The sequence below is a fragment of the Theropithecus gelada genome, chromosome 8 (genome assembly GCF_003255815.1).
Source record: "Theropithecus gelada isolate Dixy chromosome 8, Tgel_1.0, whole genome shotgun sequence".
Classification (NCBI taxonomy): domain Eukaryota; kingdom Metazoa; phylum Chordata; class Mammalia; order Primates; family Cercopithecidae; genus Theropithecus; species Theropithecus gelada.
Genome location: NC_037676.1, coordinates 103,001,183 through 103,021,620, shown reverse-complemented (window position 1 = coordinate 103,021,620; position 20,438 = coordinate 103,001,183). Strand labels below are relative to the sequence as shown.

Genomic DNA, 20,438 nt, shown 5'->3' with positions numbered 1-20,438 from the left:
AAAGGTGAAGATACGGGGTTCTTTTAGGAGGATGGATTTACAAGATCTAGCCTGGGGTGTATAGGGTATCTGCATAAAACTGATAACCCAGGCAGTTTACACTTTTGAGTTTTAACTTCTAACCCATCATTCTCTGGACTACTGCCAGAGTTAGCTTTCTAAGTTAAACGTGGTTATCTCATTCCATGCTAAATAAACAATTCTATTAACCTTTGGGATTAAATAAATCCAAACAAAACCCTGGCTTGTGACAGTGGCAGCCCTCCCTGCTGATGAAGCCTATTGATGCTTCTGTACCTAGGATGCTTTTCACTTTGGCTTCTTTTGAAACTCAAGATAATACAGACTCCACCCTCCTACCTTTTAGCATAGAACAGTGCATCCAGTGGGGATCCTGATTATTTTGTGTTTTGCCTCACTGCAGACATACCCTCTCGGGCTGGTGGTTCGTTACAATTTCTTCTGAAAGATTTTCTTCACTGTGTTAAGAAGGCAGAGAAACACCTTATTTTTTCAAAATTGTAATACAAAATGATTCAGATTTTGAGGATTTAAAAGAGCTGGCTATTTTGAGACACTTGAAGTCAGATCTATAAAGTTCACACACTAGTTCCAAAATCTAGTGCCAGGTTGGGTTATAGCTTTCTATGTTAGGTAGCTGATTGGAAGTCAGTATTTGTTGTGAATTCGAAGATAAGTCATTCATCTGTTCTTGAAATGTCTACTTTTTCAGGTGTAGCAAACTGAGTGGCTAGAGCCAACAGCTCTGGAGAGTAGACATTTGGATTCTTGCAGGAATTAAGGAAACAGAGTTGATCCTCATTTGCAGATTCCATATTTGCAAATTTGCCTGCTCACTAAAATTTATTTGTAACCCCTATATGCTGCTTTCATGGACGTGTACAGAGCAACAAAAAGTTTGCATCACCTGACGTCACACTTCCAGACGAGTATCCCTTTCATGGTCTCTTGAGTACTATGTTCTTGACATTTTTGTGCCTTTTGTGGGTGGATTTTGCTGTTTAAAATGGCCCCAAGGATAGTGCAGAAGTGTTACCTGGTGTTCCTCAGCACAAGCAGGAAGAGATGAGCCTTTTGGAGAAAATGGGTGTTAGGGAGGCTTTTTTTCAGGCATGGGTGTCATGAGGTATATGAGTTCAGTATTAATGTATGTTAAATAAGGTATCTCAACAGAAACACATAAAACAAGGTCATGTATTGCTGGACATGTCACAGGCTTACAGGAACCTAACCCTGTCTTTCCTCTAGGGGGGCAACAATTTGGTACAGGTTGATTATCCCTTTTCAGAAATGCTTGGGATTTTGGAATATTCACATATACAGAATGAGATCTTGGGGATGGGACTGAAGTCTAAACACAATTTATTTCATACACGTTACAGCCTGAATGTAATTTTATACAGTATTTTCAGTAAATTTGTGCATGAAACAAAGTTTTGACTGTGACCCATCACATGAGGTCAGGTGTGGAATTTTCCACTTGTGTCATATCAGCACTCAAAAGTTTTGGGTTTTGGAGCTTTTTGGATTAGGGATGTTCAACCTGTATTTTCTAATTCAGTGTTCATGGTGATTTATTTCTTTTTTGAGACAGAGTCTTGCTCTTGATGCCCGGGCTGGAGTGCAGTGGCACGATCTCGGCTCACTGCAGCCTCTGCCTTCCGGGTTCAAACGATTCTTGTGCCTCAGTCTCCCAAGTAGCTGCGATTACAGGCGTGCACCACCACGCCTGGCTAATTTTTGCATTTTTAGTAGAGACAGAGTATCATCATGTTGACCCGGCTGGTCTCAAACTCCTGATCTCAGGTGATAACCCTCCTCAGCCTCCCAAAGTGTTGGGATTACAGGCGTGAGCCATGGGGCCTGGCCCATAGTGATTTCATAGAATATAACTGCTATGAGTAAAAAGAACTGACTGTAGTTGTATATGGTAAATAACGTAGCTTATAATCCACAATGGTTTGTTTGAAACTACCTAGTTTCATAGCAGGATTTGAGATGCAAAACGGAATAAGACAACTGACATTTTTTGGGCTACCATGTATCTTTTAAAGCATGTATATGACTGCATCATTTGACAGTTTTGACACAAACTAATAGGTGACATTTTTCTGTGGATACTAGATGTATGATGGTTAATTAGAAACTTGTGGAATCTTTTCTCTGTTTCAATATGTATGCTAAGACTTGCATAGATGAAATAAGCTCAAGTAATGTGCCTTGTTTATATAGTATGCTATCTTTGGTTTGGTTATGCGAGAGACGTTAATGGAGAGTACTTTGAAAACTGCTTATTTTTGGTTTAAAATTGTGATCCCAGATTATTCATTTAAAGCAAGTATATGACTTTTTTGTTGTTGTTATTGTTGTTTGGTTTTTGTTTTTGAGACAGAGTCTTGCTCTGTTACCCAGGCTGGAGTGCAGTGGTGCGATCCCAGTTCATTGCAAGCACTGCCTCCCGAGGTCAAGCAATTCTTAACGTCTCCTCCTCCCAAGTACCTGGAATTACAGGTGCACAATACTACATCCGGCTAAAATTTTTGTATTTTTAGTAGACAGAGTTTCGCCATGTTGGCCAGGATGGTCTTGAACTCCTGACCCCAAGTGATCTGCCTGCCTCAGTCTCTCAAAGTATTGGAACTACAGGTGTGAGCCACCATGCCTGGCCGAAATCAAGTATATAACTTTGAAGAGGATCTGGATACTTAACGTTTAATGAGTGCAGTAGACAAGTTGTCATGGAAGCAAAGTAAAATCCTAAGTCTGAGTTGGAAGCACCATGGGTGGAGCTACTCAATATACTGCCTAACACTGTCCGACTATGATAGTCTGCTTCTTGGCTCTCTGCTAGGAGACCTAGCCAGTCATAGGGACATCTTTGAGTAAACCAGTCAGGGCAGACACACAATGCCAGTGCTATACCAATGAATTTTTTTACTTTTTTGTATTACAGAGACAGGGTCTCACTCTTGCCCAGGCTGGAGTGTAGTGACACAATTGTAGCTTACTGTAGCCTCCAATTCCTGGGTTCAAGAGACCCTCCCACCTCGGTCTCCAAGTAGCTGAGACTACAGGCACTTACCACCTCGTCCAGCTAATTTTTTTATTTGTAGAGATGGAGGTCTTGCTATGTTGCCCAGGCCAGTCTCAAACTCCTGGCCTCCCGAAGTACTGGGATTACAGGTGTGACCACTACACCTGGCCCCACACCAATGATTTTTAAATTTTTATATTTATTTTTTATAGAGACAGGGTCTTTGCTCTGTCACCCAGGCTGGAGTTCAGTGGCATGATCACAGCTCACTGCAGCCTCAACCTCCTGGGCTCAAGCCATCCTCCCGCCTAGCCTCCTGAGTAGCTGAGACCACAGGTACACTCCACCACATCTGGTTAATTTATTACTTTTTTAGAAATGGGGTCTTGCTCTGTTGCCCAGGTTAGTCTTGAACTCCCGATTCTCCTGCCTAGGCCTCCCAAAGTGCTGGGCTTATAGGTGTCAGCCACCATGCCTGGGAATGAATTATTTGTCTTCCATTTTCTAGGCCTCATACTGACTCTCCCTCTTCAGTAAATATAGCCTGTCTTCTAAGTTAAATTTAAGGGTTTTTAGTTACCACTTTGTATAACACTCAGATCACTTTGATACATCTTCTGTGGCTGTATCTTCTCTACCACCTAGTTTCACATGCTAGGGAGATACATGGCAGAATTGCAGGACAACCTAATTTTTATTTATTTATTTTTTCTTGAGATGGGAGTCTTGCTCTGTCATCCAGGCTGGAGTGCAGTAGTGCAATCTAGGCTCACTGCAGCCTCCACCTCCCAGGTTTAAGCGATTCTCTTGCCTCAGCATCCGGAGTAGCTGGGACTACAGGCACGTGCCACCACACCCAGCTAATTTTTGTATTTTTAGTAGATACGGGGTTTCGCCATGTTGGCCAGGCTGGTCTTGAACTCCTGACTTCAGGTGATCTGCCCGCCTTGAACTCCCATAGTGCTGTGATCATAGGCATGAGCCACTGCACCCAGCCAGGATAACCTAATTTTTAAATTTTAGATAGTATTATTTTATTTGACCCTCAAAATCATGGCAAGTTTGCAAAATACTGTATTATCTAAAAAGGTAGAAAAACATGCAATTTACTTTCTTTGTTACAATATCCCCAGAAACAGAAACAACATGAGTTTTTCATTAGCTCTGATGTTCTTTTTGTAGAGAAAAAGCTCTATATGTTAGAATATTTGTCCTTTTCAGAAAGTTCCCACAAGATACATAATCATTGATAAGGCATACATGAGCAGCTGGATTTATGATTGGTGATGGGTTTTTGTTTCTATACCCCACGCCAAGTGAAAAAAAAATGTGTGGTACATGGAATATTTTTTATTATGCTTATTTGGAATTGCCAGGTAGATGGCCACCTGACATTCAAAAGTATTTTATCAGCCCCTAAATGTCAATATTTCCCAAACTATTTAAATCATTAGAAGACATTTTTGCTGTTAAGAATAAAAAGTTGTAATGTAAAATGGACTAAATGCCAGATTATGTGCTAAACAAGTCCTTTAAATTTTTAAGTTAATATTTTTAACAGATTTTTTTTTTTTTTTGAGATGGAGTTTCACTCTTGTTGCCCAGGCTGGAGTGCAATGGCACAATCTTGGATCACTGCAACCACCGCCTCCCAGGTTCACACGATTCTCCTGCCTCAACCTCCTGAGTAGCTGGGATTACAGGCATGTGCCACCACACCCAGCAGCTAATTTTGTATTTTTAGTAGAGATGGGGTTTCTCTATGTTGGTCAGGCTAGTCTCGAGCTCCCAACCTCAGGTGATCCGCCTGCCTCAGCCTCCCAAAGTGCTGGGATTACAGGCATGAGCACTGCGCCCAGCTTTAACATATTTTTATAAGCAAATCATTTATAAATACGGGTGACTATTCTTTACAAATCCAATTGTGATGCGCTGGTAATTTGATGGCACTGCAATTATGGCCAACAATGAAAATTGTAAAATAATTGCCTGAGGAACCAAGCTCATGTGCACTAAAAAAAAAAAAAAAAAAAGGAAGCAGGGATTCTTAGAAGATTGTTAGAGGTACAGAGCAGTGAATTTTTTGGAGATGGAGTCTTGCTGTGTTGCCCAGGTTGGAGTGCAGTGGTGCAATATCTGCTCACTGCAACGTCCATCTCCTAGGTTCAAATGATTTTCCTGCCTCAGCCTCCCAAGTGGCTGGGACTACAGGCACCCGCCACCATGCCTGGCTAATTTTTGTATTTTTAGTAGAGACAGGGTTTCACCATGTTGCCCAGAGTAGTCTTGAACTCCTGAGCTCAGGCAGTCTAGTTATCCTGCCTCGGCCTCCCAAAGTGCTAGGATTGCAGGTGTGAGTCACTGTGCCTGGCTGATAAGCCTGTTTTTTAATCAACTAATTTTAAAAAAATTTACCAGAGCCAACTCGGAATTAACATTTGTAACTGCTAATATTGAGTATATGTATGTGTTTACTTATCAAGCAAACTCTTTACATGCCCTATCTCATTTAATTCTTAAAACCACCCCATGAAATTGGTTCAGTAATATGTTCTGATTTTGCAGATGAGGAAACTGAAGCATCAAACTGAACCGTTACTTGTCCAAAGTCACAGAGTAAGTGGGGGTGGAGCTGGGCTTTAAATCCAAGCCGACATACAGACTCTAGAGTTCACGCTTTTAGGCTTGGCGTAAACTGCCTATAAACTATAAAAAAGTAAAACTCCATAAAATCTCAGGTGCTTGGACTACCTTCAGTCTGAGAGATGGGGGATGGGGAGACACAGGTAGCAAATTTTTATGTTTATCAAAGCATGAAATATAAAGCAAAAACAAAGATGCTTTTTTTTTTTTTTAATTTAAATTTTTATTTTTTTACGGAATCTCACTCTGTCACCCAGGCTGGAGTGCAGTGGTGCGATCTCAGCTCACCACAGCCTCCACCTCCCAGGTTGAATGAAGCATGTCTCCTGCGCCAGCCTCCCAAGTAGCTGGTATTACAGGCGCATGTCGCCACACCTAGCTAATTTTTGTATTTTTAGTAGAGATGGGGTTTTACCATGTTGCTCAGGCAAATCTCAAACTCCTGACCTCAAGTGATCTGCCTGCCTCGGCTTCCTAATATACAAAGATACTTTTTTGTTGTCATATTTTAAGGCAGTCAAAAGGAATGAGAAAGTCATTGTTTAGAAGAAAAGGAATCCTAGTGACGAGTTGTCTTGAAAGAGAAGAAAAAAGAAAGTTGAAAAACAAATAGAAGAAAAAGGAGATCTTTACCCGTGCTGGGTATAAAATTCTAAATCAGGATACTTCCTTTGAGCATCTTCGACTGCCTGGGGAATATCAGACATTCTTTTAGTGGCCTTGTGATCATGTTGCTGAGCTTGTTCATATTCCTGTTCTAGGTTCTCTTAGAATTGATAAATAAACTTAATGAAAACCTTTTAATTACCATGAGTTTTTAATAGAACATGTGAAATTAATGTTCTGACCTTGTATTGCACTTCTGTGCCAATTAGGAAGATGTTTCAACCTTTTCTCAACAGTTACTAAGAAATATGTTGGATAAAACACGGATTACTACTGCTAAAGAAGAACTTTCCAACAAATTGGGAATGTTTTCTTTCAGATAAGTAACAGACTGCCAGTTAAGTAGCAAAGCCCAATCTAGAACTCCTGGCTCTCTGACATCAGGGTCTGTGCTGTTAACTTGTTTAATTTTGCTTTTATTTCTCTTGCTATTTATGAAGACAAGAATGTTTGATATTTTCGTTACCAATTATATTAATGAATAATAACTACTGTCATTTAAACTTAGCTTTCATCTGATCTCATGGAGATGACATAGATGTTTTGTGCCATGTGAGTGTAAACATTGATCCTGTTCCAGCTCTTTCCTTGAAGAAACAAACCAGTGGACTTGGAGAGGTGGTGTTATTTATCATGTGTGAATTGAGCCAGAAGACATCTAGCATACCATAAATAAGCTCCCCTTGAAGAATTTCCTTTTAATCACATCTTTGATACATGGCAGTTTGGGAACATCACCCCTTGCCTTGCTTTGGGTTTTAAAAAAATTATTCTTTGTTTTTACTACACCCAGATTTTATGCATGATATTTTAATGGAGTTATCATTTATGTACAATTGATATAGCTTTATGATTTTTGACCAGTGTTTATTTTTAATTTATTTTTCATTTTTCATTTTTTTATTTTTTTGACACGGAGTTTCACTCTTGTCGCGAGGCTGGAGTGCAGGGATGGGATCTCGGCTCACTGCAACCTCCACCTCTTGGGTTCAAGTGATTCTCCTGCCTCAGCCTCCTGAGTAGCTGGGATTACAGGCGCCCATCACCACACCCAGCTAATTTTTTGTATTTTTAGTAGAGAAGGGGTTTGTCATGTTGGGCAGGCTGATCTCGAACTCCTGACCTCAGGTGATTGCCTGCCTCGGCCTCCCAAGGTGCTGGGATTACAGGCATGAGCCACCACCCCCGGCCTATTGTATTTTATTTTTTGAGACAGAGTCTCGCTCTCACCCAGTCTGGAGTGCAGTGGCGCAATCTCGGCTCACTGCAACCTCTGCCTCCCGGGTTCTAGCAATTCTTCTGCCTCAGCCTCCGAGTAGCTGGGATTACAGGCGCCTGCCACCACGCCCAGCTAATTTTTTGTGTTTTTAGTGGAGACCAGGTTTTGCCATGTTGGTCAGGCTGGTCTCAAACTCCTCAGGTGGTCTCAAACCTCAGGTGATCCACCTGCCTCGGCCTTCCAAAGTGCTAGGATTACAGGCATGAGCCACCGTGCCTGGCCCTGACCAATGTTTATATCCTGTAATCACTCATATAAAAATGTAGAACATTTCCAGTACCTCAGAGGGTTCCCTTGGGCCCCTACTCAGTTAATATTTGCGCCCTTCCCCAAAGGTAGACATTCTTCCTATGTCCTATATTTGTGGTAGCTGTTTTGAATTTCATGTAAATAAATACACACATACTGACTTGTGCTTGTCTGCTTTGTCCAACTCATGTCTGAGATTTCTCCGTATTGTATGTAGCAGTAGTTAGCTCCTGTGTGGCCGCATAGTACTCCATGTATGAATATACCACAATTTATTCCTTCTGTTGATGATGTAAACTTGGGTTTTTAGTTCTTGGCTGTTAGACAAAAAGCAAGCTTGTGACTAGGTCTCTGAATCACAATAAGGCAGCAAGCTGGATATTGTGTGCTGCAGTGATAATTGCTCTGCTAAGGCCACCAGCAATCTACAACTTGATTTATTGCGTTGAAACAAGGCCAGAAACTCCAGAGACAATGTAACATTGATAATTGCAGGACAATCAATGTTTTCATATTGATTCCCAAACAAGGGGAAAATGTCTTCAAAAGCTCTGCAAAATCAGAGCAAGTCTTAAAATGAGAACAATTACTGTCCTCATAAAATGAAATGTCTTGAAATGAATGCTATTACTACTACTTTGTGACTTCAAAACAAAGCTACGTATAACTTCCTTTCTCTTAATTCACCTTTTCTCCGGTGTTAGGAAGGGGTTTTGCTATTTAAAGAAGAAAAAGACTACAACGCTAATGACAACTACAATGATAAAAACAATGACGATGATTCAGAAATTTGCATTGATACCCACCCCTGATGTTTGAATCCTAGATGGGGTGACTAGCAAAATGGAAAAAGCACGTAGAGCCAGGCCTATCTCTGTAAGAGCACTTAAGAGTAGGGGCATGACTGGGGTATTCTCTCTCGCTTTACTGCTTGGCACATTCAGTAAATACTTGTTGAATGAATTCAGTAAATACTTGAATGAATGGTTCAAACATGAGATGCCATTTTTCTTCAGGTTATGAATTTCTAAAATTAGAAAATGATTACTTGAGACATGGCATACTTCTTTACTTTTCAATGAAATAATTCAAACTTAAAATTGCAAGAATAATATTCAGAATTTTCATATATCCTTTACCCAGATTTACCAGTGTTTAACATTTTGCCACATATTCTTTTTTTCATTCCCTGCATATGTGTGTATATATATATTTTCTGAACCATTTTAGAATAGGTTGCATATATCATTTCCCTTTACCTCTTATTACTTTAAAAAATTCTTTATATAATTTATAGATGGGGGTCTTGCTGTGTTGTCCAGGCTGGTCTTGAACTCCTGGGCTCAAGCAGTTCTCCCACCTTGGCCTCCCGAAGTGTTGGGATTACAGGCATGAGCCACTGCGCCTGGCCCCCCTCTTCTTATTTGTGTATTTCCTGAGAACAAAGGTGTTCTCTTATATAGCTATACATCGATTATTACATTCAGGAATTTAACGTTGAAAAAATCGTAAGTCTTCTTACCTCAACTTTTTCAATTGCTCTGATAATGTTCATGAAATTTTTTTCCCTCCAGTCCAGGATGATGTTTTACATTTTGTTGTTTTTTGTTTGTTTTGTTTTCTTTAGTCTGCAACTGTTCCTCAGGCTTTTAGTAGCTTTCATTACATCAATCCTTATTTTACAAATGTTCTTCAATTTGAGTTTGTTATACATTTCCTTAAGATTAGATTTCAGCTAACTTATTCCCAACCCAAATAATGTATTTTTTCCAGTGTATCACATCCTGAGGCACATTTTGTTCCTCTCTTCCTCATTGGTGATCATTTTGATTAAGATGTTGTCTGTTTTCTCTACTGTAGAGTTACTGTTTTACCTTTTGTAACTAATTAGCAGTTACAAAGTGGAGAGACACTTTGAAACTATTTAAATATTCTGTTCCTCACCAAACTTTCCCCCTAGATTTAGCATTTATTAATTATTCTTGCTTGGACCAACCTTTACGAGGATGGTTGAGAATGGTGATTTTCCAATTTCATAAGGTTGGTTGAGAATGGTGATTTTCCAATTTCATAAGGTTGGTTGAGAATGGTGATTTTCCAATTTCATAACTCTCTTTACATGTTATCAGTTGGTATAAGGAAGGGCACATCCCATTCTTATTGATTGATTGATTATCAGTATGACCTAAAGAATTCCTGTTTTATAACCAGAGTTATAATCCATTATATTCTTAGTTTGATGCTCACATTTTCTCACAATTGGCCAGTGGTAGCCCGTTCAAATTGGGTCCTGTGTGCATTTAACAATCTCCCATCATGTTTTGAACACTTTCTCACTTCTTGGCTTAACAAGATGTTCGAGATTTATTTTGTACTTCCCTTACCCCAGCCCTGGGACCAGACATTCCTCTAAGGAGTAAAAACCAAGATAAGGCTTTAGGTGTGCTCATTGCAACTGATTTGACATTGTTTCTAAGCCCTTTCAGAGTTAGGAAATTTAAGAGTTATAAAAGTCCATACTGATAAATCTCAATCTCAATCCAACCTCCGATTTTTTTTTTTTTTTTTTTTTTGAAATGGAGTCTCGCTCTCTCACCCAGGCTGGAGTGCAATGGTGCAATCTAAGCTCACTGCAGCCTCCGTCTCCTGGGCTCAAGCAATTCTCCCACCTCAGCCTCCCAAGTAACTGATACTACAGGTGTGTGCCACCATGCCTGGCTAATTTTTAATTTTTTTTTTTTTTTTTTTTTGTGGAGACAGGATTTCCCCATGTTGCTCAGAGTGGTCTCAAATTACTGGGCTCAAGGGATCCTCCTGCCTCAGCCTCCCAAAATGCTGGGATTCCAGGTATGAGCCACTGTGCCCGGCCTAATTTTATTACTTATTTATTTATTTATTTATTTGAGACAGTGTCTCACTCAGTCACTCAGGCTGGAGTACAGTAGTGTGATTACAGCTCACTGCAGCCTCAACCTCCTGGGTTCAAGCCATCCTCCCACCTCAGCCTCTGGAGTAGCTGGGACCACAGGTGTATGCCACCATGCCTGGCTAATTTTTTTAAATTTTTTGTTGAAATGGGAGTCTCACCATGTTGCACATGCTGGTCTCAAACTCCTGGGCTTAAACAATCCACCTACCTTGGCCTCCCAAGTGCTAGGATTACAGGCGTGAGCCACTGTGCTTGGCCCAGTGTAATTTTAATCTGCATTTCTCTTACTATGAGTGAAGCTAAACATTTATATGTGTGTGTGTGTGTATATATATATGAGCATATATATGTGTCATGCAGGCTGGAGTGCAGTGGGGCAAACACGGCTCACTGCAGCCTCAACATTAACATCCTGGGTTCAAGCCATTCTCCCACCTCAGCCTCCCAAGTAGCTGAGACCACAGGTGTGACCCACACATATATATATGTAGACCACTTTTATATCTCTTTGAATTGTCTGTTCATGCCTTTTGGCCATTTTGCTATTGGGTTTTTGGACTTTTTGTCCTGCTCAATTTTAAAGACAGTTTTATGTGCTGTATCAGGGATAGTAACCATTTGTCTGTGATGTACATCGGGAATACTTCCTCCCAATTTGTATTTTGTCTTTTAACTTTATTTACAGTGATTTTTTTTTTGTCATGCAAAAGTTTTTTTATGTAGTCAAATTTATCAATCTTTCATTTCATTTAGATTTTGAGTCTTAATGAGAAAGACTTTTCCTACACCCATTTTATGGAGAAATTTGCCCACGTTTTCTTCCACTATTTTTAGTTTCGTTTTTTACATTTAGATCTTTGATCTATTTGGAGTTTATGCTTGTGTGAAAAGATCGTGTGAAGAATGGATCTAATTTTACCTTTTCCCAAATGGCTCTCCAGTATTTTGTTTTTCTTTCTCTTTTTCTCCCTAAGCCAGACAGATTTGGCATGTTTGGTTGTTTGAATATCATTTATTTAAAAGCCCACCTTTTCCCTGGTAACTTCTGGTACCACCTTTATCATACACTAAATTTCTATTTGTAATTGTGTCTATTTCTGGGCTTCCTATTCTGTTTCATTAGTCTATCTATTCATGCTCCACAATGATACTCTATCATACCAGCTTTGTAATGTGGTTTAATGTCTTACAGGACTGGTATCTCCTCAGAGCCCTTCCTTCTTAGTTTTCCTAGCTATCCTCACATATTTATTTTTCTATATGATCATTTCAATTTGTCTATCTCCAGAAAAAAAAACCAAAAAAACCTTTTGAGAATTATATTCGGATCACATTAAATTTATATATTGACTTAGAATTGAAATCTTTTTTTTTCTTTTTGAGTCTGAGCCTCGCTCCATCACCCAGGCTGGAGTGCAGTGGTGTGATCTCAGCTCACTGCAGCCCTCTGCCTCCCAGGTTCAAGCGATTCTCATGCCTCAGCCTCCCAAGTAGCTGGGACTACAGGCGTGTGGGCCACCATGTCCAACTAAGTTCTGTATTTTTAGTAGAGACAGTTTCACCAGGATAGCCAGGCTGGTCTTGAATTCCTGATCTCAAGTGATCCTCCCACCTTGTCCTCCCTCTCAAAGTGCTGGGATTACAGGCATGAGCCACCACACCCCACCTAGAATTGAAATCTTAATGAAGCTGAGATATCCTAGGCAAGAACAGAAGTCTTTTTGTTGAAGTTCACTTTCAGGTCTTTCAAGAGTGTTTCATAGTTTCATTCATACAGGTTTTGAACATTTCTTGTTAAGTTTTATTTCTATTTTAGCTTTTTGTTGCTTTTGTAAATGGGGTTTTTTCTTCCACCATTATATATCCCAACTGGTTATTACTTGTGTATATGAAAAAAAATTACTTGTGCTGATTTTTGTATGTTATTTTTATATACTGCTACATTGATTTTCTTTTTTAAATTGAGTTTATTTTATCATTTTTTCCCAGGGTCTCAGGTGTGCTATCATGTCATGTACAAATAGAGATACTTTCACTTTTTCTTTTCTTCTAATTTTTATGCCTTTGCTTTTTCTTGCTTTTTTATGCCTTTGCAATTGTATTGGTCAAATACCTGTTGTGTGAATACTAGTGGGCCGGGTGTGGTGGCTCACACCTGTAATCTCAGCACTTTGAGAGGCCTAGCTGTGCAGATCACCTGAGGTCAGGAGTTTGAGACCAGCTTGACCACCATGGTGAAACCCCGTCTGTACTAAAAATACAAAAATTAGCCACGAGTGGTAGCAGGTACCTGTAATCTCAGCTACTTCGGAGGCTGAGGTGGGAGAATTGCTTGAACCCAGGAGGTAGAGGTTGCAGTGAGCCGAGATCCCATCACTGCACTCAGGTTGGGCAACAGAGCCAGACTCTGTCTCAAAAAATAAATAAATAAATAAATAAATAAAGTAGTGGAGACAGTAGGAATCTTTGTCTTGTTTCTGACCTTAGTCGAAAAGTCTTTAGTATTTCACTGTTATGTAAGATGCCAGCTTTAGGATGGAGATATATATCTCCATATACCTACACGCACATGTAATTTATATAGGAGATATGTGCATATAAATATATGTACTGATGTATATATTTTGAATAAAGTAAAATATGTGTATGTATGTTCATGTATGCATATCCATTATGAATTGTGTCTTTTAATATTAAACATGTCCTTTGACACATTTAATACCTTATTGCTAGATATGTAATGTTATGTTTTTCTTTATGTAGTACATCTTCTTTACTATTTTTCCTTTTGGTATTTAGGAACGTTTTCATTTTTGTTCTAATCATATTACTTTTTTTTTTTTTGAGATGGGGTCTCACTCTGTTGCTTGGGTTGGAGTACAGTGGTGTGATTACTGCTCGCTTCAGTCTCAAATTCCCAGGCTCAAGTGATCCTCCCACTTCAGCCTCCCAAGTAGCTGAGACAACCACTTATCACCATGCTTGACTAATTTATTTTTTATTTTTTGAAGAGATGAAGTCTCACTATGGTGCCCAGACTGGGTCTTGAACTTTGGGGCTCAGGCGACTCTCCTGCCTCAATCTCCCAAAGTGCCAGGATTGCAAGCATGAACTACCGAGCCCAGCCCACCTGTTTTTGTTTGTTTGTTTGTTTCCGAGACGGAATCTTGCTCTGTTACCCAGGCTAGAGTGCAATGGCATGATCTCTGCTCACTGCAGCCTCCGCCTCCCGGGTTTAAGCAATTCTTTTGCCTCAACCTCCCAAGTAGCTGGGATTACAGGCATGTGCCACCATGCCCGGCTAATTTTTGTACAGATTTTTAGTATAGATGGGGTTTCACCATGTTGGCCAGGCTGGTCTTGAACTTGTGACCTCGTGATCCCCCTGCCGCGGCCTCCCAAAGTGCTGGGATTATAGGCATGAGCCACTGTGCCTGGTCCCCCTTTTTTTTTTTTTTTTTTTTTTTAAACTAAACCTTTTATTATCTGGTCTGTCAATTTTTTTAATGGTATCAACTTACAATCTAACACTCAATGATCTTATTCTACTTTCCCTTCTCTCTCCTCTCTCCCTTCTCCTCTCAATTTTTGTTTGTTTGTTTGTTTTGCCCTTTTCTCTTTTTATTTTGGAAACTTGCAAATGTGTACGAAAGTATATAAAGTAATAAGGCCAGTGTTCCTATCACCCGCTTTCAACAACTCTCAACATTTGGTTCATTTTCTTTCATTTACATTTCCCCAATTCACATGTCCCTAGATTATTCTGAAGCAAATTTCAAACCTCATATCATTTTATCTGTAACTATTTAAAAGTATATATAAAAGATAAAGACTTCAAAATTACTGCCACAATACCATTATCCCAGTTAAAATAAATGAATAAGAATTCCTTTTTCTCTCTCTTTCTCCTTTTTTTCTGAGACAGAGTCTCACTCTATTGCCCAGGCTGGAGTGCAGTGGCAGGATCTCAGCTCACTGCAACCTCTACCTCCTGGGTTCAAGTGATTCTCCTGCCTCTGCCTCCTGATTAGCTGAGACTACAGGCGTGTGCCTCCATGGCCAGCTAATTTTTGTATTTTTAGTAGAGACAGGGTTTCACCATGTTGGCCATGATGGTCTCAAACTCCTGACCTCAAGTGATCCACCCGCCTCAGCATCCCAAAGTGCTGGAATTACAGGCGTGAGCCACTGTACCCGGTCAAGAATACCTTAATATAAAATATCCAGTGAGTGTTCAGACATCTCCAGTTGTTTTATAATTTTTTTACATGTTGTTTGTCTGAATTAAGGTTTAAATAAGTTCTAGTTATTTGTGTTGGTCAACATATCTCTTAAGCTTCTTTTAATTTAAAGGTTCCTGTTACTGATGACTAGGGATTCTGGGCACTTTTTTTCTTGCATATTGGCCATTCATATCTCTTATGAAGTGTCTGTTCAAGACTTTTGCCCAATTATTTTTAATTGGGTTTTTGTCTCCTCATTGCTGAGATGTAGAATTTCTTTATATGTTCTGGATACAAGTCCTTTGTCATGTACATCTGTCTTGAATATAGTCTCCCATTCTATATGTCTAATAGACAACTTATCTATTCATTCTCTTCACGGCATCTTTTGATGAGCAGAAGATTTTAATTTGGATAAAGTCCAGTGTATTTTTTTTTTTTTTTTTTGAGATGAAGTCTCACTCCGTTGCCCAGACTGAAGTGCAGTGGCACGATCTTGGCTCACTGCAACCTCCACCTCCCGGGTTCAAGTGATTCTCCTGCTTCAGCCTCCTCTGTAGCTGGGATTACAGGCGCAGACCACCGCGTCTAGCTAATTTTTGTATTTTTAGCAGAGAAGGGGTTTCACCATATTGGTCAGGCTGGTCTCAAACTCCTGGCCTCCAGTGATCCACCCACCCCAGCCTCCCAAAATGCTGGGATTACAGGCATGAGCCACTGCCCCCGGTCATGTTATACTGAATATTTTAAGTATATTTTATTATGCTTAATTTTACTATATTTATATACTATACTTAATTATATATTATACTTAATTATACTATAATTCATTATATTAAGTATATTAATATTTTAAATTTTAACAATTTAAAATAATATTTTTAATTGTTTGGAGGTGAGGTATGAAGAGGCACCAAACAGCACAACCTTAGAGGCTAACCCAGTTACAGCATATTTTTTAAAGGTGTCTTCATTGTTTTGTTCTTGCTCTTATTTTAAAACTAATAACTCCTCTTAAAAACTAACTCAGAATTCAGCAGAAAGTAAAAGTCCTTCATAATTGAGGGGGGTGGGGGGTGACATGGCGAGTTAGGTCTGAAGTGAAACTTAATTCCATTGCACCTAAAGAAAGATTTTACATTTTTAAACAAATCAAAACAATCATATCCACGTCCAAGCCTCCAAATCCCCTACAACAGAGTAGCAGAATCAAAATGTCTTGCTTTTGTGCTAAGCTTTTTAAAATAAATGGAATTTAATTTTTTTAATTTGAAACAATGACAAAGGCTATGGAAAAGGTGGAAACACAGTACAAAAATTTATTTTCTAAACCATTTGAGAGTTGCTAACCTAATGCATCATACCCCAAACACATATTTATTTCCTAGAAACAAGGACGTTCTCCTCCATAACCATGAGACTGCCATGGAAACGATCAGCACCATCGAATTCTCATGCCCCACTCAAGTTCCTTGATTACTTCAATAATGTCCTCCATAGCAAAAGGATCTAGTTCAAAATCGGGAGCTACATTTCATTGTCGTGCCTAAAACATAAGAATTGCTCATTTGCTTTGTAGCAGTTCTTCAGTCTATCCTTGATTTTCATGACCTTGACACTTTTGAACATTATAGACCAGTTATTCTCTAGAATATCTTTCAATCTGGAGTTGTCAGATACCTCTCTATTATTAAACTGAAATCTGATATTCCACCAAAAACATATTTTTGGTGGAAATATCACAGAATTGACATTGCACTCTCCTCATGACATCCTGTCTGGTGGCCTGTGATTCTATTTTATCTCATTACCAATGGCATTAGTTTTGAGCATTTAAGTTGTTATCTGCCACTGTAAAGTTGCTATTTTTCTCTTTATAATTACTATGTTGTAGGGAGGTATTTTGAAACTATGTAAATGTTTGCTTGCCCATCAAACATTCCACTTGTTCAGTGATTTATTTGTATCTGTATGAGTTTATGGTTTCCTATTTTAGTCAATGAGTTATAATCTATGACTATCATTATTTAAAATTTTTTTTCTGTTTTCTTTGGTTCCCCAGCAGGAAACGATGACTATCATTATTAATTTTAGTGCTTAGATTGTCCCTGATGTGACTCATGGCAGATCCTTCAAGTTGGCTTCTTTGACCTTTTGACATGTCCCTATTATTCATTTTATTGTATTTATTTATTTATTTTTCGAAATGGAGTCTCACCCTGTCACCCAGGCTGGAGTGCAGTGGCGTGATCTTAGCTCACTGCAACTTCTGCCTCTCAGGTTCAAGCGATTCTCCTGCCTCGGCCTCACCTTGTTGGCCATGCTGGTCTCGAATTCCTGACCTTGTGATCAGCCTGCCTCAGCCTCCCAATGTGTTGGGATTACAGGTGTGAGCCACCGTGCCCAGCCTACTTCCTGGCTTTATGGCACAAGATGTGCCAGTCTTGTCTAATACCCTCCCTGCCCCTGCCCTGCGGTTACCCATTTTTACAAGAAGCCCTGGTTTCTTTTAGTGCAATATGGCATTTGGAAGCCAAGATCTGGGTGTCAGGTGTGCTCCTATACATCAGGGTGGTCACTGCACCTACGCTCCCTTTATGAACCGAGCTAGGGAATATAGGAAACACATCCAACACCTACTGAATCAGTCTGCAGTGTTAACAAGATCCCTAGGCGATTCGCATGCACTTTAAAGCTTTGGAAGCACTGCTCATCTACAGAGTAGACTCTGCTCTCCAAGCTAGCTATTTGAGTGTCAGCCATCGTGTTGCACGTTAGCCATCACGTTTCATTTCAGCCATCAGGAAGGAGGAGTGGAACAAAAGAATTCACTTCCTGTTGAGTTAGGTCCCTTGAATCCCAGAAGTCTCTCAGAACACTTCTGCTAATGTCTCATTATTTAGAACTTCGTCACATGCCTACACGCAAAGGAGACAGGGAAATCTAGTGTTTTAGTTGGGGGCCATTGCCCAGCTAAATAAAATTAATGTTCTTTTTTTTTTTTTTTTTTTTTGAGATGGAGTTTTGCTCTTGTCGCCCAGGCTGGGGTGCAGTGGCACGATCTCGGCTCACTGCAACCTCCACCTCCTGGGTTCAAGCAATTCTCCTGCCTCAGCCTCCCAAGTAGCTGGGATTACCAGGCATTCACCACCACACCCTGGTAATTTTGTATTTTTAGTAGAGATGGGGTTTCACCATGTTGGTCAGGCTGATCTCGAACTCCTGATCTCAGGTGATCCACCCACCTCGGCTTCCCAAAGTTCTGGGATTACAGGCATGAGCCACCGCTCCTTGCCTTAATGTTCTGTTTCTAAGGAAAAAAAGAGATGCTAGCTATTGGGTGGGTTATAAGAGTCTCTACACCTCTGGTCTCTCTTAGTAGCAGCCTGTGTGTCCTCTCAGCATACAGGGAAATTGTTGGTAGCAGCAGCCAACACCGGGCACAACAACCAATCACCCTTATGTGGACAGCAGGGAAGTCACTATGGTCAGCTCACAGTTGAAGGACAAATGTAAAACCCCTACCTCAACTCACTCTTTCTTTCTTTCTTTCTTTCTTTCTTTCTTTCTTTCTTTCTTTCTTTTCTTTCTTTCTTTTTTTCTTTCTTTCTTCTTTCTTTCTTCCTTCCTTTCTTTCTCTTTCTTTTCTTTTCTTTTCTTTCCCTTCCTTCCTTCCTTCCCTCCCTCCCTCCCTCCTCCCTCCCTCCTCCCTCCTTCCTTCCTTCCTTTCTTTCTCTTTCTTTCTTTCTTTCTTTCTTTCTTTCTTTCTTTCTCTCTTTTCTTTTCCTTCCTTCCTTTCTTTCTTTCTTTCTTTCTTTCTTTCTTTCTTTCTTTCTTTCTTTCTCTCTTTCTTTCTCTTCTTTTCTTTCCCTCCCTCCCTCCCTCCCTCCCTCTCTCTCTTTCTCTCTTTCTTTCTTTCTTTCTTCCTTCCTTCCTTCCTTCCTTCCTTCCTTCCTTCCTTCCTTCCTTCCTTCCTTCCTTTCTTTCTTTCTTTTCTTTCTTCCCTTTCTTCCCTTTCTCTCTTCCCTTCCCTTTCTTTATTTCTTATATGGAATGCTTTGGAATTGGTGTCATCCTTGCACAGGAGCCATGCTAATCTCTGTATCATTCCAATTTTCGTACATATGCTGCCAAAGCGAGCACTCTTTCTTTCTTTTTCCTTTTTTTTTTTTCTTGAGACAGAGTCTTGCTGTGTCACCCAGGCTGAAGTGCAGTGCACTCTCTGAGCAGCGCAATCTCTGCTCACTGCAACCTCCACCTCCCGGGTTCAAGCAATTCTCGTGCCTCAAGAAGCTGGGACTCATGCATCACAAGAAGCTGGGACTACAGGCATGTGCCACCAAGCCCAGCTAATTTGTATTTTAGTAAAGATGGGGTTTCACCAAATTGGCCAGGCTGGTCTCAAACTTCTGACCTCATGTGATCCACCCCCCTCAGCCTCCCACAGTGCTGGGATTATAGGCATGAGCCACCGCACCTGTCCTCTTTCTCTCGTTCTCTCTTTTCTTCTTTCCATGAGTGCACTGGTGCAATCATGGCTTACACCACACTTGAACTCCCAGGCTCCAGAGATCCTCCCACCTCAGCCTCCCAAGTAGCTGAGACTACAGGTACACACCACCATGCCTGGCTACTTTTTTTATTTTTTAAAGATGGCATCTTGTTGTGTTGCCCAGTCTGGTCTTGAACTTCTGGCCTCAAGTGATCCTTTCACCTCAGCCTCCCAAAAATGCTGAGATTACAGATGTGAGCCCCTGCGCCCAGCCCCAAACCCTCACTTTGATATAGACCCTGTTACTACCATGCCCACCAATCCTATCTGCCCGGCCCCAAACTGGAACCAGGGCCAGAATTCAAGGAGCAATAAGGTAGAAAAGAATGTTTGGAAGGCACTGTTTCACACAGTAGCTCAGCTGGCAGACTCTGAAAACAGATTGCTCAGGTTCAAATACCAGTGCCACCACTTATCAGCTGTGGGGTTTTCAGTAAGTGATAGCTCTTTGCTAGGGCTCAGTGTACTTGTATTAAAATGGGGATGAGGCTGCGTTCAGTGGCTCATGCCTATAATCCCAGTGCTTTGGGAGACCAAGAGGTGGGTGATGGCTTGAGCTCAGGAGTTTGAGACCAGCCTGGGCAACATAAGGAGATCTCATCTCTACTTAAACAAAATTTTTAAAAAGTAAAAAAAAAAAAACAAAAAAAAAACCCAGGCACAGTGGCTCATGCCGGTAATCTAAGCACTTTGGGAGGCTGAACCCAGTGGATCACAAGGTCAAGAGACTGAGACCATCCTGGCCAAAATGGTGAAACCCCGTCTCTACTAAAAAGACAAAAATTAGCTGGGCGTGGTGGTGTGCGCCTGCAGTCCCAGCTACTCAGGAGGCAGGAGAATCA

The 20,438-nt window shown here is 40.4% G+C and overlaps 1 non-coding gene across 1 annotated transcript; it reads right to left on the bottom strand.

Annotated features, from left to right (window-relative positions):
• Positions 1–19,083: 19,083 nt before the first annotated feature.
• LOC112630838 lies at positions 19,084–19,187 on the bottom strand. Its single transcript, XR_003120971.1, has one exon. It is a non-coding gene; the product is annotated as a U6 spliceosomal RNA (small nuclear RNA).
• Between the last annotated feature and the right edge of the window lie 1,251 nt (positions 19,188–20,438).